The following is a 7,083-nucleotide window of genomic DNA, read 5'->3' as shown; positions in this document are numbered from 1 at the left end:
TGCAAATGCAGTGATTCAAAAATCAAAATCTTCATAAGACCTAAAACTACAACTTTGATGTTTTGGCCAGAACACAGATCCTAAAGGAACGTAGGGAAATTGCTAGGATAACTCAGGAACTCCAATCTTGGAATTCCTGCATTTGGAGTAATTGACCATTTGACACCTGGATAGTAAATGAATCATAACTCCCAGTAGAAAACTCCAATTGGGATTAGCCAAACTGATTTGAAAACTTAAAAAATAGAGATACAACTTTGGTTTAGGAACCTTGCTCAAATTTTGAGTGTAAAAACCTTAAATATGAATTGTAAAGACTGACTTGAACCTGAAATCCTGGAGGTACAGGGTTCATGAGTCCATATTAGTTAAATTGCCATAACTCAACCTACATAACCTGAAACTTAGTGATTCTTGAACCTATGCAACCATAAGACACAGGGGAACAACTCATATGAGGAACATTAAGCCAAATTATGATTGTAACTTGTCCAAATAGCTTGACAAAGTTGAGTTTCAAAATGTCCTGTTCTGGAACAGTATTGGTCACTGGACCAGTACTTAGTAAATTGACTATAACTAGAGCTACATAACTCCAAAATGACTTATTCAAAAATGAAATTAAAGCTATGACAATAAGGAACAACTTTCATGAAGAAAGTGTGGTCAAATTACTACTGTAGCTTGGCCTAATATAAGAATAAAATCAAGATACAAATTCTGAAATTTAGGAAGTATCCTAAATTAACTTGAAATACGATTTGTAACACCCTCCCGGTACACTCCGTACATTCTACTGTTCCGGTGACCGGTGTCGGTCCGGACAGCTAGAACGTCGGGAAAAATATTTAAACTAAAGTCAGGAACCCTAATTAACTTAAATATTAATAAGAAAAATTTAGTAAAAATTTTAGAAATAAAATACAACTGAGTCAAACGAGCCGGTGCCCAAGCGATGGGTAACCGGAGGGAAGTTGCGGTTCTCGCAACTAGGAGCCCTAGACCTGGGGGAAAAATTATAAAATAATTTTTGGGACTCCAGAGAAGGGTAATTGAGGTTCCCATGGCATTAGAATTCCAAGAAAATATCTAGAAAAATTTTTCAATCGGTACAGACGATTTTGACCCGTTAAGCCAAACGGAGGGCATTTTGGTCATTTCGCCTTCCGAGGTGATTTTTGGCCGACTTGCCCAGTTGAGTAAATCATTAATATGACATAAAATATGAAGAAATATTGCTAGAAATTAAATTGAAAATGAGTAGTGGAGGAAAGAAAAGAAAATGCAATAAAATGCCCATTTATGACATAATGTGATGTCATTAAGCAAATTTGGACCAATCACAATTTAGCCATCCTTTGACTAACTAAATAAAAGACTAAATGAAGACTAAAACCACCAAAATTTCCAGCAGCCCTCACCTTCACAAATGCTCACCCGTAGCTCTCAAATCCCATAGCCAAACTTCCATTGATTTTCAACCAAAGCTCACTTTCTCTCTTCTTTTCACCATAAACCCTAAACCCCTTTCATTAAAAGTTGTCCACTCATCTTGGGGAAGTGTTTGGCAGCCTAGAAAGTGAAGGAAAGTGAAGTTTTGAGTTGGGAAAATTCTGCCCAAACAAGGTTAGTGCAACTATAACTTAAAAACTCATTATTTTCATGGTTTAGGACTTGAAACTTAGTGAGAATTGTGATTTAAATGAACAAAAACCTAAGTTTATGAGCTCTTGAATTTTGGCTGCCCTAGCTATGGAATAGGAGGGAGTGTTTTTTATGAGCTTGAAATGATCTAGAATTATATTAGAAGTTGATAAACACAAGAATAATGGATTAAAAGTTAACAAAGGTAAGTTGTATAAAACATGAACTTAAATTAGGGTTTTGTGAGCAAAATGTAAACTTGGTTTAGGAAATTGTTAGGGCACATTTTAATGGTCAATTAGTGACCATTTTAGATATGTTGACCATAAATGAGACTGAAAAATGCTATGGCAAAGTGAGGTGAAATCTGCCCTATGGACAGCAGCATAGGGACTGAAATTTCAGTCCCTTTGCACTGCCATAACTTGGGCTGTGCTTGTCCAATTGATGTTTGGCCAATTGGACATGAAACTAGGCTTATAATGGCACATTTTTGCTGAAGAAACCATGCCCAAAAGACCAAAGCAAAAGGGTCAAAACCCAGCTCCAATCCGGATACCCTGTACTGAATTCTGCAGAATTTGCCAAATGAATAGTAACTGTTCATTTGGCCATAAGTCACTGTATATTTGGTCAATTGGTCTGAAATTTTTACATCAATAAGTTAAGACATAGACAAATAACTTTCATGAAGGAACCTACCCCAAATTATGGCCAGAACCTATTCAACCAAGTGACTCAAGTCACTGTTCATGCACTGTAGATATGGTAATTTTCTGCAGAATGCAATCCGGGCAGCTTGGGTTTTTGGGCCATATCTGGAGCTACAAAACTCCAAATGGAGTGATTCAAAAAAGGAAATTCAACTAGACAAAATAAGGAACAACTTTCATGTTTTACATTTCTTCAAATTCCAACAGTAACAGTGTCCAATGGAACAGTGAAGTTAGGGCACCAAAACTGAAATTTTCTGCTAGTGTGGGTTACACTTTGAAATTGCAAAAACACTTAATGCCAACAAGTTTTAAACACCAAATGTGGTATGTTGGGAGTGCCAAAGTTGATGTACACATTTTTATGCTAAAAGTCAACATTTTTGTTGACCAATGATGAATAGTAACACCAAAAAAATTGAAATTCACAAATTGACGAATTTAAGAGTTTCAAATGCCCTAGTATACCTAACAAGATTGGTTTGGATAGTTTGGCATGCCAATAGGGTTCCGTTAGCAGTACTGCACATGGCAAAAATGCCATTCTGTGATTTCATGGCTTTTAGCCATTCTGACTTTGCATTGAGACTTGGCCTTTTTCATGATATCATTTACTTCTTGTTAGCCGTACATTTGCACTGGGAGATGCATATGTGACCGATGGTGTGACGGCCCGAGGTACTAGGTACCCAGTGCCAGTTTACCCGTTATCCAGTCCAGTAGTCTAGTGTAGGTTACTTGGGCAACCAAATGAATGAAAATGAGCAATGCAGAAGAAATAAATGAATGGATATACAAATACATGACAAACAAAACATGTACATACAATACATATTTATATCTGTCATTTCTTGTTATTTTATTATTGCACCACTAAGCATTATTGCTTAGCGCGTTGCTTTTGCCACGCGTAGGTACTGGAGATCCCGATCGTGAGCCCAGTAGACCACAGACTGGGTGAGTCTATCTGACAGTTCTGCTCAGTGTCCGTGTCACCTCACTACCTGCAGTGCATCGGTAGGGCACTAGGTGTCATTTTGTCATTTTGATATTTTGTAGCAGATTTGTATTTTCTCATATGTATTTGAACTCATGTAATATATTTTGATGTTTATGTAAATAATGAAAGTTATGACTATGAATGCAAGATTTGAGCATGTATTTATTGCTTGTATATGAGAAATGGATGTTGAGAAATGAAAAGGTTGTTGAAACCTGAAACTGAAAAATTGTTGAAATCTTGATATTGAGTTTTGTGATGATATTGAAGTTGAGAATGAATGATTTTGTTTATTGGAAGTGTTTTTAACAGGTTCCGAAGAACGGTTTTCTCCATTTTTAGCGGTACTCCATGGATTTTCTTTAAAATTTTCGGAACCTTAAATGAATAATACTTTTGATAAATGGTTTAAATAAATTGTATTTCATAAATTATATGCAAAAGCATTGTCTAAATTAGTTGAGGAATATTAGAGTGTGCCGGTACACCGTGTGGCATTACTTACTCAGGTATACTCTACACGGGTAAGGGGTGTCACATTTAGTGGTATCAGAGCACGGTTTAGGCGTTTCTGGGCCTAGATTGAGTCCATACCATGCATTGCATTTGTAAGAGTCGAGGTGACACTAACGCAGATCTGTTTATCTTTCTTATTTTGAATAGGATATGGATCCTTCCTCTCAGAGAGCCGTTGAGGAGGAAGTGGAGAGTCATGATCCACTGCGGCGGTGAGGCGGGGTATGAGAGAATCTGCTCCACCCGGCTCGAGCGAGCACCTTTCGGCCTCCACAGGCCATGTTCCAACAAATGGCCGACTTCTTTAGACAGATGGCTGGAGTAATGCCAGCACCACCGCCACCACCACCAGCTCCACAGCAGAAATCACACCTGGAAAGGTTAAGGAAGTTTGGAGCTGTGGACTTCTATGGCAAGAGAGAAGATGACTGCATTGCGGTAGAAGCTGGTTGAGCAGGCAGGCGAGTACTAAAACAGCTCCACTGTACTCGAGCAAAACACGAAGCTGCCATCTCTTTGTTGCAAGATGATGCCTATGAATGGTGGGACACGGTGTCAGTGAAGTGCGACCAGAAGTGTAACTTGGGATTTCTTTCTCTCGAGTTCAAGAAGAAGTATGTAGTCTTGTATATTTGGAAGAGAGAAGAAGAGAATTTATTAACCCGAGGCGAGAGACAATTGTCGGTGGCTGAGTATGAGAAAGAATTCGTCCGATTAAGTCGCTACGGAAGGAGATAGTCCCTAATGAAGTGAAAGATGCAAGAGATTTGAAGAGGGACTAAATGACAACATCAAGATCCAGCTCACTGCCTTGGGAATCACAGAATTTACCAAGTTAGTGGAAGCTGCCATAAAGGTTGAAAAAGTGAGAATTAGTGAGTGGACTAGAAGAGAGAGGCGAGAAGGGGCCAGGGTCGGTCGAGTTCAGCTCTGCATCGGGGAAGAAGTTCAAGGGTCCTCTGCACAAAGTTCAGCCCACCACGGGGCAGTCGGACTCGGGGGCCAGCCACGGTTTACCCCTAGGAGAGGTCGGTCCACACCATCGGTGGGCGGCTCTCCGAGGATGGGGTTCAGGACCAGCCGGCATCTTACGCATGTCCACCTTTGTCAAAGATGGCATAAGGGGGAGTGTTGGAGAGTGGCGGTGCTTGCTTGAGGTGTGGGTCAACAGAGCATCACCGAGAAACTGTCGCGTAAAACCACTCTGATTACTCCAACACAAGCGACAGCACTGCTCCTGCACCACGTAGAGGTAGAAAATCGGCAAGTCCGAGGTAGGACCATCACGAGGCACGCATCGAGCGGCGAGAGAGGCCCGACGGTGAGACCACCAGCAAGGGCTTATGCTATGAGAGCTCGGGAGGAGCAAGATGGCGGGCGTCATCGAGTGCGTTCTCCTCTACACTACACTGTGCATGCATTGGTGGATCCAGGATCCACTCACTCATACATCTGCATCAATCTACCCGTAGAAAGGGGATCTTGGTAGGGAGAGTGACCAAGACATTCTGGTCACTAATCCATTGGGTCACAGATGTGGTAGTGAACAAGGTATACAAGGGTTGCGTTAAGGATTCAGGTATGAATTCTTGGCGGACCTAATTGAGTTGCCCTTCCATGAGTTTGACGTGATTTTGGGAATGGGTGGTTGTCACGTCATCAGGCAATAGTTGATTGCAAATTGAAGAGAATTTCTCTAAAAACTTGAGAGGGTAATGAGATTACGGTGGTGGGGAAAGGATGATTTTCTGTCCAATGTCATCTCGACCACGATTGCAAGAAGAATGATGAGAAAAGGCTGTGAAGCCTACCTAGCACATGTGGTGGATACTAGGCAGGCTAAGCCAAACCTGAGTGACATACCCACAGTGAGAGACTTCCCAGAGGTATTTCCTGAAGAATTACCTGGTTTGCCACCAGAAAGGGAAGTTGAATTTGCTATTGAGACAACTAAGATCTGACACCCATTTCCATTGCTCCTTATAGAATGGCACCCGGAATTGAGAGAGTTGAAAACTTCGGTTGCAAGAGTTGCTAGATAAGGGGTTCATACGCCCGATGTGTCACCATGGGGAGCTCGGTCTTGTTCGTGAAAAAGAAGGATGGGACTTTGAGACTTTGTATTGATTACCGGCAGTTGAATAAAGTGACTGTGAAGAACAAGTATCCGTTGCCTAGAATTGATGATCTGTTTGATCAGTTGAAGGGAGCAAGAGTATTTTCTAAGATTGATCTCAGATCAGGGTATCATCAGCTGAGGGTAAAAGATGTACATGTGCCCAAGACTGCATTCAGGACCCGGTATGGGCATTATGAGTTTCTGGTGATGCCCTTTGGCTTAACAAATGCACCAGCGGCATTCATGGACCTTATGAACCGTATCTTTTATTCACACTTAGATCGGTTCGTAGTGGTCTTTATTGATGACATTTTGGTGTATTCCAAGACCAGGGAAGAACATGATGAGCATTTGAGGATTGTTCTGCAAACCTCATGGAAAAGGAGTCGTATGCTAAGTTGTCCAAGTGTGACTTTTGGTGAATGAGATTGCATTCCTTGGACACATAGTGTCACTGATGGGATTAGGTGGATCCCAAGAAAATAGAAGCGATGATGGAATGGAAGCCTCCGTAAATACAACCGAGGTCAAGCTTTTGGGGCTAGCTGGGTATTACAGAGATTTGTGAAGGATTTTCCTAATAGCCGCTCCAATGACCAAGTTGTTACACAAGAATGTCGATTTGACCGGAATGACAAGTGTCGGACAGTTTGAGAAGTTGAAGGCTATGTTGACAGAGGCACCGTGTGAACACAAGGTCGTGAAAGGACTTTGTGGTCTACAGTGATGCATCTCATAATGGGTTAGGGTGTGTGTTGATGCAAGAGGGAAAGTGATTGCCTATGCTTCTGCATACCTAAGGCCACATGAACAAAATTACCCTACCCATGATTTGGAGCTTGCAGCAATTATCTTATGCTTGAAGATATGGAGGCATTACTTGTATGGAGAAAAGTGATACAATTACACTGACCACAAAAGCACAAATACTTGCCAACCTGAAGGAGCTCAACCTTAGACAGAGGCGATGGATTGAGTTCTGAAAGATTATGACTGTAATTGATTACCATCCCGGGAAGGCAAATGTAGTTCTTGATGCTTTGAGCAGAAAATCCATGACACTCGAGATCTTTGAATGCCCGTCTATCTTT

The sequence above is a fragment of the Hevea brasiliensis genome, chromosome 18 (genome assembly GCF_030052815.1).
Source record: "Hevea brasiliensis isolate MT/VB/25A 57/8 chromosome 18, ASM3005281v1, whole genome shotgun sequence".
NCBI classification, from domain to species: domain Eukaryota; kingdom Viridiplantae; phylum Streptophyta; class Magnoliopsida; order Malpighiales; family Euphorbiaceae; genus Hevea; species Hevea brasiliensis.
Note: the sequence above shows the minus strand (reverse complement) of the source record.